Genomic DNA, 13,785 nt, shown 5'->3' with positions numbered 1-13,785 from the left:
TGAGCACACATAATGGTCATCATTTGACAGATAGGGCCATTCAAATAATCTGCTTATCTTTGTGTGTTTACTGGCCTTGTAATGCTTTGCACACTTGTTTTTTATCCAGCCTCTTTCTTCTAATAGCAGATGATTTTATTAATTCTTGTGGCTGATCGCACAGTGAGGCCAGACATATATTGCATATAAACTATGGCATTTTCTTTTGTAAAAAATAATAAATATAGTTTGAGTAATAATATATGCTACATTTTTATTGGCTTATTTGTCATGGTTTATGAGTTATACACTTTCTTAAATAAATTTCTTTCAGAATGTCAGGATGGACAGATAAGATTTTAAGTCTGACATTTCAGGAGATGTTTTAACAAAGAAAAAAAATATATATATACTGTCCATAAATATGCAATCCCTGATGTTGGGGGACTCTACTTATGGGGGAGGGGACTGCATTCTGGAAGCTGTAATATAATTCCAAAAATCATTACTAGGCCCAAGACGCAATGTTATCAGCTTGAGAATGTGGATGATGGAAAACCTGAAATAAAGAACTACATTGCTTAGCTGTCTAGTTACCTATCAGAAAAAAAGTATTGTCAACACAATGAGTATGTTACTATCCTCATTTGGCAGTTCACAAAACATACGTGTTAAACTAAGTCCCCTAGAGACATAAAAAAGTGTCAACATTTACTATAAGTACATTTCATATCTATATGGAAAGTTTTAAGGCTATTTCTCTTTGCAGTTTGCATTTTTTAAGAGTTGTGATATTTTAACTAAATATAGCTATACTTTTTTTCCAAATTTTTGTTGATGATGCTTAAAGGTTAAGTACTAAATTAAACCATGTTTCCTAGATAGCATCCTTTTCCACTTTAGTACTTAATTATCTAAAACCCCACCTTTGTTCCCACAGGTTCTGTAAGTAGTGATGTAAGTGCAGGAGACACTGGCAAGCAGTATAGAAATCATATTTTTAATTCCTAAGGACAAGGCCTGGCTACTGAGTGCTGAAACCTGCCCCAGCCATTCCTCCCATTTACTGACCACTATTCAAACTTAGCAGATATAATTTTTCATTGTAATCTGTCTGAACAAACATAATTGGCATCCCCAATTTTGCATCTGTGTACTTAGAATGAAGACCCTTTATACTTTGATTTTTGTGTTTTTCAGTAACCTGCAGGAGTTCCTGATGATATCACTTAAAGTGCAATGTACACAAAATAATGAAAACATGTTTTTACCTAATATTTTTAGCATGGCCTCAAAGTGAGAATTTAGCTGAAAAGATAGCAGCAACTGTGCTGCGCAAGATACTGAGGAACAGAAATAAAATATTGTACTCCCAAATACAGAGAATAGCAAACACATCAATACCTGTTAAGATGATGCAGCTAGAAAATTTGATGTTCATTCCTTGTCTGAAATGCTTTTTGCTGAAATTTGGTCTTGCCTAATGAATAACACATATTCTGACAAACAATTTTAGTCCCATGATAAACTCAAAGAAACTTCATACTAGACTTTCCTATTACATTCATTTCTGTTACATTTTGCATATTGTTTTGATCTAGATTTCAGTGGAATAGATGCCCCAGTCTGATTAACTTTATAAGAATTTATATTGCTCTTTATTAATGGCTTTCTCAATGAATTTTAATTCTTAATTTCCTTTTACTAAAAAAAAAAATAGAATTATCTTACACAGTGGAGGACATATCTCTAACACAGATATGAGTGTGGAAGAGATTAATATCCTACCACAAGTTCATAGCAGAAACACTGAGACTGTAACACCATGCTGTAGATTATACAATATTGGAGGATTGCATCCTAATGTACCTGCCCTCTTTTCTTTCTTATCTTAGACATATAATGTGGAGAATATAGTTCTGTTGTGAGTAATCCGACCAAATCGTATTCAGCAAAGATAATTGATTGTGTACAAAATTTATTCCTCCACAGATTATAGTACACTTTGCTCCATTTTCTATTAAATGCAGAAATGTAGTTTGCCATGTCACTGAGCAGTGATGAGACAGATGGTAGGTTAATGAAGACAAAATATAATACATTATCAAAAGAAAAATACCCATACTTCTTCTATGATCTCTAATGTTCTATTTATTTACATTTGCTAACCAAGTTAGTATCACTATACTGGTGGTCTGTTTATGGGATAGACCAGAGTTAATGTAAATACAGATGGGGAAAATTTGGCCAGGAAATTGAGGAAGCTGCCCTGCTGTATTATAAGTGCTATAGGACCTTTAATCTACATCTAAGACATCACTAACATAGGCAGTCTGTGCCACAGTTTAAAATATCATGCGGAAGATAGCACTAAAGGAGAAGAGCATCGCCTAATGTTGCACTGCAGTGCCAATACTGAAATATGAATCTAAGCCTCTGTATGGAAATGGAATCCATCTTCAAATCTTCTAAGTATACAAAGTGAGAGAAAGTGCAGCTTGTTGGAGCCACTGACATTCCGGGAATTCAACAGTATAGGGGGAATTCAATAAAGTCTACCTACTTTTTTTTTCCATATGGGCATCGTGCCAAGATGCTTACATGGGTGCGAACATATTGAGAATCAATAAGAGCTGCTGAGAGGAACACATGCACACGTAAACACGGAAAATTTTGTAGCATGCAAATCGCCTCATAAGCTGGTGAATTACATGCAAATGAGACAGGTAGAGTGATCCAACAAGCAGAAAGGCAGCTTTTCAGACCCCATATCAGTGTCCATAGTGTCGGTGGAAAAATTACATGTACAGGAGTCTAGACATACAAAAGGGGATGTAAAATTGTAGAAATATGGGCATAAATCCATTGAAAATGTTATACTGCATACTCATATGAGCAAAACTATTATTGCGGGTGTCAGAAAGAGTAAAGGAATAAGTTAAATTAATAATTTATTTTTTTTAATAATCTCAGCATGTTTATGCTACGCGCCACAGTGTGCAAACATGCTTAATAGAAAGATAAAAAATAGGGAAAAAATTATATGTGACAGAAATGTATTATAGGATCTTGCGTCGGTTCTCTACAATGGTGCATTGTTGCTGTTGCGAAGCTGATAGGGCTATGAAGCATGTAGTTTCCGGGCTGTCAGCATGGATGTGTATGCAAATGAGGTGGATTTATTGAATAGCAGAAAAGAGTAATTGTGTCTTGCATATTCCCTTCATGTAGGCTCTTGAACCATGTTGATGTTTACAAAGGATGTAAGAAACTAAACCCATGAATAATACAAGCATGATCTGGTAACTCCAAATAAAAGTAAAAATAAAAAACAAACCACCACACTTCCACAGTAAAATGGCACTTTAATGTAATAAAAACAATAAAGAGACACCACAGACTAAGCACTTTCGCCTTCTTTATCTAGGCATCATCAGAGTCTGATAGGCAGTCACTCAGTACAAGTTTAAATAGGAAGCAGGTGAAAAACGTAATTTCCTGATTATTTGAAACACTCCTTATTGCCCCATTAAAAGTTATATAATATAATATAATATAATATAATATAATATAATATAATATAATATAATATAAATTCTATGAATTGTGCAAAATAGGTAAAACATATACATATATCAATTATACACAAAAAAAATAGATAAAGTAATAATAGTAAAAAACACTTAAAAAATTACACTTATTGTATCAGCCCAACATTGAAATTTGAAAAGTAAATAAAACGATACTAAATAAAAACTCTAAATGGGAATACTAAAAGTTTTTTATATGCCTAAAATGTGGATACATGCCGTTACAGCATTCTAAGGCAATCACCATAATTCAAATACATTTTGCACTTTGTTTCAAAATGCTAGAAATTGAAATGTCATTAATACCTGACTTGACCCTGGCATTGAGTCTCAATTGCCACTCTGTTTCCTTAACCTGAATCAAGGTCTGCATCACCCCTCTTGCATTTACCACAATTCTGTCTATAACAAAAAATATATACATTTTTTGAAGTTAGCACACTCCCTTCTGTGCATATATAAAGTGCTGCTCTGCTTACCAGTCCTGATGTCTCTATTGTGCTCAATAATGCTAACATATAATTTCCTCACAGTCTTGCCCACGTAAAACACAGGGCATGAAACACATGTGGCAATATAAACAACACAATTTGTGTTGCAGTTGCAACAGCCAGGGCACTGTAAATTCCTATCAATCAACTCAGTTTGAAATTATGGCTCATCATTGATGAATCTACATCTAGTGCAAACTCCACATTTGCGCATTCTAGATATGTATCTATACTTAATTCTATCTGCATCTTTCTCTAGAATTTTTTTGATGTTCTTTCCTCTGCTGTAGAAAATGTTGGGTTCCGTCCCCAGTTTGTTCTTCAACAAAAAGTCCTCCCCATATTTTCTTCATGCTAAATTTCAGTTGTAGGGCATCCTGATTACATGGCACTATCATGACATCTTTACTAAAATTACCACATTGCTGATTTACTCCACTGCTCTGGCCTCCTTTCAAAATGGGGCTAAACCTAGTAGCACGATTCCTGACTACCTCTTTCTTAACCAACAAAAGGAATTTGATGGGGTTGTCCTTCTCTCTAAACATTCCTATAAGGGTGAATATCTCATCCATAAATTTTTCATCTTTACTGACCAGCCTTGGCAGTCTGACCAGCTGCCCCTTTACTACATTCTTGCATTGATAATCAGATGACAACTTTCAAAGTTTAGCAACATATTTAGCATAGGTTTTTTTTCTAAAAATACTGGAGGACAATTCATTGGTGTCCATGTCATTTGTTAACAAAATATCCAAAAAATTAATTTCATTAAACTGGACCCTGTAGGTAAAATTTATAAAATGTGTAGTGCCATTAAGAAATCCCATAAATTCCACTGCTTCTTCCTGTGTGATTGTCCATAAAATCAGTATGTCATCCAAACATCTGTAATAAGTTAGGATCTTGGACATCTAGGAAGAAGAAAATACATTTCTCCTTTTCCATTACATAAAATAAGATTTGCAAAAACCAAGGAACCTTTAGCTCCCATCACTACTTCCAATTTTTGCCTAAAATATTCTCCCTCAAAACACAGGAAGTTGTTTTTAAGTACTACCTCCAGCAAATCAACTAATAAATTCACTCTTGTTTGATCTAAATGGCCACTCCACGTCAAACACTCTGCAAAGTATATTAGACTGATCTCATGGGGGATTACAGTGAAGAGGTTCACCACATCTATAGCCACAAATAAGTAGTCTTGATTTAACTCCACTGTTCTTAACTGTTCAAGGCAGTGCCACAAGTCTCTTAAAATATATGGATTGCCCTGTACTGCCGCCTTTGAGAAATAATCTACAAATGCAGCAAGGGGTTCAGTTTTTGAGCCATGGGCTGCAACAATTGGTCTAAATGGGGTGTCTTCCTGATTTTTGTGTATCTTGGGTAATCCAAAAATCACCAGGATTTTTGGACTATCAACCCTCAGATACTCAAATTCTTCTAATGTTAGTGTGTCCTGACTCAGGGCATCTAATAACACCATGTCAATCTTTGTATAGGCTCTACTGACCTCATTCAAAGATGCCCTTTCATAGGTGTCATCATCATTAAGTAATTGATACATCTTGCACACATAGTCCATTTGCTTCATTATAACTAACCCCACCCCACCTTTGTCAGGCTTCATTACTCTATATTCCTTTCTAGTGGCTATCTCATTTAAGCATGTCCGTTCATTTCTTGTGAGGTTGTCATGTCTAAGGCTGCTTGCTTTTAACACTTCTCAAAATTCATTTTCAACTAGATTTTTAAAAATATTAACCAAAGGGTTACTTGGGGATAAAAAAGGGCTTTTATGTTTCATTGCAAACGGTTCTATTCTAGGAGTTTGATTTCTACTCAGTAAAAACATTCTCAGATTCAGTTGCCTGGTAAACAGCTTCAAAGTGGTTAATAATGTGGAAATATTAGTTTTAAATCCAGGGACAAAGCTAAAGCCTTTTTTCAAAAGAGAAACATGTTCATTTTTCAATTCAAAATCAGTCAAATTATATTTTGTACCATTATTAAAATTCACCATAGATGTTGCTTCTTCTGTATCCAACATGTTGATGGGTAAGTTTTCATTACCCTATATGTTTGCCATACCATCAATTTGCACAAAGTCACATACATTAAATGATAAGTTGACTAATACATCTGTCTCCCTCTCCCTCTCCTTTTCCCCAATTCTTCCCCCTCACTGAGTGAGTCCTGGGTACAGGTTAAGGAAACAGAGTGGCAAGTGAGACTCAATGCCAGAGTCAAGCCAGGTATTAATGACAATATTTCAATTTCTAGCATTTTGAAACAAAGGGCAAAATGTATTTGAATTATGGTGGTTGCTTTAGAATGATGTAGCGACCTCAATGATAGATCACAATCAGTGAGATGGCACTCTGCACTCTCCCCTCCTCTCCCTGTAAAAATGAGTGTACCTCAAGGGTCTATACTAGGGCCTTTACTTTTTAATATCTTTACTAATCAGCTCTATACCTCCTGTTCTCAGTCATCTTTAGTGCAATATGCAGATGACTCTCCAGTCATCACTACAGCCAACTCTCCCTCTAAGTTCTTTTCAGGTACTCAGGCATCTTTTAACTTAGTTGAAACATGGCTCTCCAGCAACCATCTCATCCTTAACCCTGAAAAAACAAAGCTGTTACTCTTCCTACCTAAAAAGTTCAACAATATTAAACCCTCCTTCTCCATCCAGTCCCTTAATATCACTCCCATTTATGTAGAATCCAGCACTAAGCTCTTAGGCATAACTGTAGGTGATCAGCTTAAATTTGACTTGCATGTTAATAACTATATCAAAAAGTCTCTTTCAGAACTAGGGCTCCTTTACCATAACAAGAAATTCCTTACCTCTGAAGCCAAGATTACTCTCTCTTACTTACCTTCTACCCAGTCTAATGTGCGATTCTTAAATTCTCATAAATCTGAACTCAGCACTCCTGACAAAACTCGACTCTACCTACAACAAAGTAGCTAGATTTGCTGCCCAACAAACCTACAAATCCCATCACTGTCTTTCTCTAAAACACCTAAACTGGCTTGAATTATCCCACCAACTTCTTCTCTCTCAGCTCCAGATCATCCATTCCATCCTATACCAGCCTTCCTACTGCCCAGCACTATCCCCTCTCATCTCCCATTATTCTCCCTCCAGACCTCTCCGAAGCTCTAACCAAAATCTACTACAAATCTACAAACCCAGTCTAAATCTGGACGCAACATGTACAGTTATCCCCCCACTATTGCCTGGAATAGGTTCCCACTAGAAATTAGGACCCTTACACATCCTAAACAATTTAAGACAGCCACAAAAGAGCACTTTAAAAGTCACTGGTCCTGCCACTGCACTCTCCCTCCTTAAACATCCCCTACTTCGCATACCTTAATCTACTTTCTGCCCTTAACTCACTCTTCTCACTAGCTCTCTCTAATCTTCCTTGACTACTCTTTCTACTGTCTTCTAAAATCTATTAAGAAAATTGCCTCAGAGAAACATTCTATTGTAATTGTCTTGCCTTCATGCAACTACATTATGATAAAACTGGGTTTTTGTAACCACTTACCCCAAAAACTATATTCATCTTAATGACATATTTATTTTTATAAATCTTGAAATAGTTTTGTATACTCCTGATTATTGACACTGTATAACATTGTATTGCTGCTTAATGCCTTGTAATAACCCTGTAACATTGCTGTTTAATGCTAATTTATAATGAAAGTTGTATAATATGTTGGAGCATTTCTCCCTGGGCCTCCAGTGAAAAAGGGCTCTTCAGCTCAGACAATCCCAGTCAACAAATGTAAAATAAATAAATAAATGTGTCCACATATTAGGCATATAAAAAACTTTTAGTATTCCCATTTAGAGTTTTTAATTAGTATCTATTTATTTACTTTTCAGATTTCAATGTTGGGCTGATACAATATAGGCTTTACCTATTTTGTACAATTCATAGAATTTATATTATATTATATTATATAACTTTTAATGGGACAATAAGGATTGTTTTATTAATCAGGAAATTACGTTTTTCACCTGCTTCCTATTTAAACTTGTACTGAGTGATTGCCTATTAGAGTCTGATGATGCCTAGATAAAGAAGCTGAAAGCGCTTAGTCTGTGGTGTCTGTTTATTGTTTTTATTACATTAAAGTGCAGTTTTACTGTAGAAGTACGGTGATTTGTTTTTTTATTTTTACTTTTATTTACACAGGATGTAGCTGACATCAGGGAGGTGTGCCCTGTCACTTCTAGGCTCTTTTAAGCTTAGGTATACGTGTTTGCATGGCACGCCACCTTGCTGAGCATGTTCATGCGGAAAGGCAACTCAGGGGATAGTGATGATATAGGCAGTTGTCCTTAAAAAGTTTATAAAGAAAGGGATGTTTTATTGGGTATGCTGATGAAGAGAGGATATCCAGATGACTTTATGAAACCTTTGTTGGATGAGGTAACCCACAAGAGAATTGTGGGACACTTTCACCCATTATTAGGTTTAGATACATCTGGAATGGTTACACAATCAGATAACAGTGAAACAGTAACCGGTAACATCAGTAATTATAGAAATGCATTGATTTTGACATACAATCCACAATTTTCACTAGTTAGAGACATTCTGGTTAAGAATTGCTATATATTAAAGAGTGATGAACGTATAAGTGACAAACTAGATGAAACACCTATTGCACTATACAAAAAAGATACAAGTATAAAAAACATATTGGAAAGAAACAAAGAGGGGGTTAACAATGCTGAAAAGGGTAGGATGGCAAAATGTGGACAGTGCACACAATGCAAGTATGTATTAGAGGGAGATAGCATCCTTATTAAAAACTATGGACATGTTATGTATAACCAGAACAACAACTGTGGCACAAAAAATGTGGTATACATTGGACTGTGCCAGATATGTCATGGATACTACATAGGCAAAACAAAGAATGCATTTAGAACACAGATATACCAGCATATGTACGATATAGGGAAGGCTAATACAAAATATGCACTAGATAAACATATTTTTAATTTCCCAAGTCACCGCTTTAAGTTTGCAGTACTGGAACAAGTTGGAATGGATGAAAGGGGTGGACCCCTTGACCTGTTTTTAGAATATAAGGAATTTTTACAGCAACTGAGGGTTAATGCTACAAGTTTTCCAGGCCTCAATGAAGTAGTATCCCTCGGTAGCTATTTAAAATTAAAAGCTGACTACTATTTCTAAGAACAGGACTATATAATTTATGTTATGAAGTTTTAAAAAATGGTCATATATACACACAAATATGTACATGTATATATATATATATATATATATATATATATATATATATATATATATATATATATATATATATGCCTCATGCATGGAATAGTTAGCACATCAGTCAAGGGAGGTGTTACACAGTGGGGTTACATGATATTCGGACTACTGTGTATCCCAGCAGAACATGCAGTGTTGTTCCCCACCCCCAACACAGCAGTGTTCCCTTATAACTGCTTTAACAGTGACTCATCAATGGTATACTAGCAGTCCAGCAGTCTCAGGGCAGTAACATAGAAATTCCTCATACATTCTATGTCTTACTTAATGCAGGAATAACAATGTACATATTTATGCTACTGATTGTGTGATGAATGACCCTTCTTTGTCAGACATCTTGTGTGGCCCAGTGGACTAGGAAAGTTAGTATGTGTAATGGCATTGATGGTTCTAATCTAGAAGTATCCATTTCTTTTGGATGTGAGGTATTACTATGTTGTGTTTTCAGACTGTCAGTCTGTGTGGGGTGTAATATTATTAACCTCTGTCCATTTTAATTACATCAGACAGCTGTAGAATGTCATAGACAATATAAGTGACATGCAGCACTGCAGAAACAGGGACAGATGCTATTGTCTGTAACACACACAATTCCGGGCTGGAATTCAGGTAGGTGTGAGCTGGAATCAGTTTAAATGTAGTGAGAATCCCACTGGGCATGCTAATACACTTGGTTAAACAGAGAGCAATTATGTTGCTCCTAGCTCAAAATGACCTGTTATATATACATATGCCAGTAGACGGGTCTACTTTGACCCATCGAAAGTTCCCTTGTTCGAATTGCAAGTAATTGAATCTAGTTCAGTGAAAGAGCATTTAAGCAACAATGCGCTTTCGTGAATTATACTTTACCGAAGCACAAAACCACACATAAAACACACTACAAACACCTGCACCCCCACAACCCCGCTATTTATATATACCAGCTCTGAGATTGCTCTACAGTTTCTCTACAGTAGGGAAAAGAGTATAATCCCTTACCCCCACTGTACTGTGCTTCGGTAAATTATAATTCATGAAAGTGCATTTTAGCTTAAATGCACTTTTGCTGAACTGGATTTGCTTACTTGCAATTCGAACAAGTTTTCTTTCGATGCATCAAAGTAGACCCCAGTAGATGCATACATATATGTATACATATCTGTCTGTCACTGTCTCTCTCTCTCTCTCTCTCCCATAAATAGTATATCTATCTCTATGTATATATATATATATATGTCACCTTAGGCTTTCAAATACTGGCTAAGGCTCTTGCTGCCCCCATAGTGCCTTTTTTAGGCAAGGCTCAAAAGACAAACCCACCACCATAAATAGCACAAGTAACCAAAAACTGAGGGTAATGCTACTCAAGGTCAGAAGTCTAAACCTTAAAATGCACGCACTCAAGGAACTCCTCAGTATGGAGAACATTGACATCTGTGCAGTAACAGAAACCTGGTTTAAGGCTCCTGAGACCATCCCAGCACTACTAGGTTATAACTCATACCATACCTTTCGGCCACAGAACCAGGACCGAAACACAAAAGGCGGAGGTGTATCCATATTCATCAAGGATACCCACACCTCCAGATTAGTGGCACAGCACAATGCATCAGAGATCATCCATGTGCAACTAACAATGGGCAAAACTACAATCCAAACTGTAGCTTGCTACAGATCACCCACCATGGCCCAGGACCCCCATTCTGCATTTCTGGAGACACTGGGAAATATGAAGGTCCTACCAAACATCTTAATACTGGGTGATTTCAAATACCCAAACATAAACTTGCAGAACTATTCAAGTACTAACTCCCTTGCCCAACGCTTCCTAGAATTTATAAACTCGAATGCCCTGGATCAACTGGTCAATACTCCCACCAGAGGGAACAACATATTGGACCTGGTCATCACCAACATGGGCGACTGGTGTTCCACACCGGAGGTCGACCCCTTGCTGGTTAGATCAGACCATAGTCTTATCACTCTGGATATCCACATCCACCCCCACACCTAATCAAGGAAACCACCATGAAAAGCTTTTCAAAAGCAAACTTCACGTTTCTTAAGACCGAGGTGGAAAGGTTCACAGCCCCCATGCTAAAGGACAATGTTGTCCAAGCTGCTGAAACCTTTACAAAGGCACTCTATGAGCATCTGCAGGAATGCGTGGATTATGCTATCCCAAGTAAAACCAAGACTCACTCCTCCAAGAAAAGGAAACCAGTCTGGTGGACCCCTGCCATAAACAAGCTATACAACAGAAGGAGGAAACTAGTACAGAAAAGAGTAAATTCCCAAGAAGGAACGACATCCCTGATCAGTATCAGCAAGAAACTATGATCCCTCATTAAATCATCCAAGACTAGTTTTGAAAGAAAAATTGCCAATGACTCCAAAGATAACCACAAAGCGTTCTTTAGCTATGTCAAGAACCTACGTGGAAACTCACAGATCTGCTCTGAGTTAGTGCAGAATGGCACAAAATACACTGAACCAACTGATATTGCAAACATTCTGGCAGACAGGTTTAGTGCAAACTTCAGCCTCTCTCACCCCCTAAAGGGCCCATAAGCATACCAGAAGAAAGTAGGGCCCCATCAATCACCGATGCACAGGTTAAAACAGCCCTATCCAAAGCCAAAAATACAGCTTCAATGGGACCGGACGGGGTCCCAGGCTGTGTCTTACAAGAGCTCCAAAATTAACTAACCCCTCACCTAAACACACTGTTCAAACTCAGCGTCTCTACAGGCTACATACCCATAGAGTGGTGCGCAGCAACAGTTATCCTGCTCCACAAAGGTGGAGCCACAAAGGACCCCGGGAACTATCACCCTATAAGCCTGACTAGCCTGGCCTGCAAGGCTATGGAAGCATCATCATGGAACTCATTAACAGAGACATTGGAAACATCCAAACTTTGGACCCTACCCAGTTTGATTTTGTTAAGGGCAGATCATGCCTCCTAAACCTGGTGGACTTCTTTGAGACAGTTACCAAGGCATTAGACGAGGGAAAGGAGGTCCACACAGCCTACCTAGACCTCGCAAAGGCTTTCAACACCATTCCCCATTCTAGTATTATAGACAACCTCACCAGCTTGAACATAAACCCCTACGTCATGAGATGGGTTGCCAACTGGCTCATGGATAGAACCCACATGGTGAGAGTTGCAGGCTCTATGTCCAACTCTAAACCAGTTACAAGTGGCGTCCCCCAGGGCTCAGTCCTAGGACCCCTTCTGTTCGGTATATACTCTTAGAGGTACAGGCAAGCATAGAAGGGCTATGGCTGACCAAGTTTGCAGACGACTGCAAACTAGGGGCCATAATTGATTCTCTGGCTGATACAGACACCCTTCAGATGGGTCTCACTGAAATGGATACCTGGTGTCAAAATCATAGCCTCAAGCTAATTGCCAAAAAGTGCATAGTCATCACCTTTGGAAAAAACAAAATACCCGCAAACTACCACATAGGTGGTAGTCCCCTAAATACAGAAAATGTAACAAGGGATCTGGGGACCCAAGTAGATTGTAATCTCTCCTTTGATAATCATATTGCCAAGGTGGTTAGAAAATCCTTCTATGTGGCCCACCTAATCACAAAAGGGTTTGCATATAGAACAAAATAGGTTATTGTCCCTCTCTACTCATCACCCATTAGACCCATCATATAATACAATGCCCCATTTGGGATGTGTCTTATAAGACACCTGCAACAGCTGGAAAGGCCACAAAAGTACCTCAACAAGAGGATTACTGGCCTCAAACAGATGCCCTATGCAGCCGGACTCAAGAAACTCCAGCTGTACTCAGTTGCATGCCGCTTACTCAGAGGTGATCTCTGCCTACATACAAGGCCATGTCCAACCCAGAACTGATGGACATGCTCCACCTAAAAAAAACAAACCCAGAGAGCCACATGCTCTAGAGATATAAACCTCACCACAACAATAAATAGGACATGCTGAAGGGATAGATTCCTATCCAAGAGACTCCCCATGCTTTGGAACAGGATTCCAATATACATCAGGCAGAGACACTCACTAACACTCTTCAAGAGAAACTTTGATGGGTGGATGGGAAACAGAAAATTTACCCCGGGGATCACTGCACTGGCTCTGCTGGACAATGGTGCAGGGAACTAATGGCTCTGCTGGACAGTGGCACAGGGAACTGATGGCTCTGCTGAACATAGGCACTGGGAACTAATCTAAGGGGGTGGCAAAAGCCAACACATTCTGGCTAGGCTTATAAATGCCCTTGGGCAGATAGCCTAGTACTTACCTATGAACCTATGAACCTATATATATATATATATATATATATATATATATATATATATATATATATATATATATATATATATATATATAAAACATACATCATTGTCTCCCCTCATATATCTA

This window comes from Protopterus annectens, chromosome 7.part0 (genome assembly GCF_019279795.1).
Source record: "Protopterus annectens isolate FY-2018-M chromosome 7.part0, PAN1.0, whole genome shotgun sequence".
Taxonomy (NCBI): Eukaryota; Metazoa; Chordata; order Ceratodontiformes; family Protopteridae; genus Protopterus; species Protopterus annectens.
Note: the sequence above shows the minus strand (reverse complement) of the source record.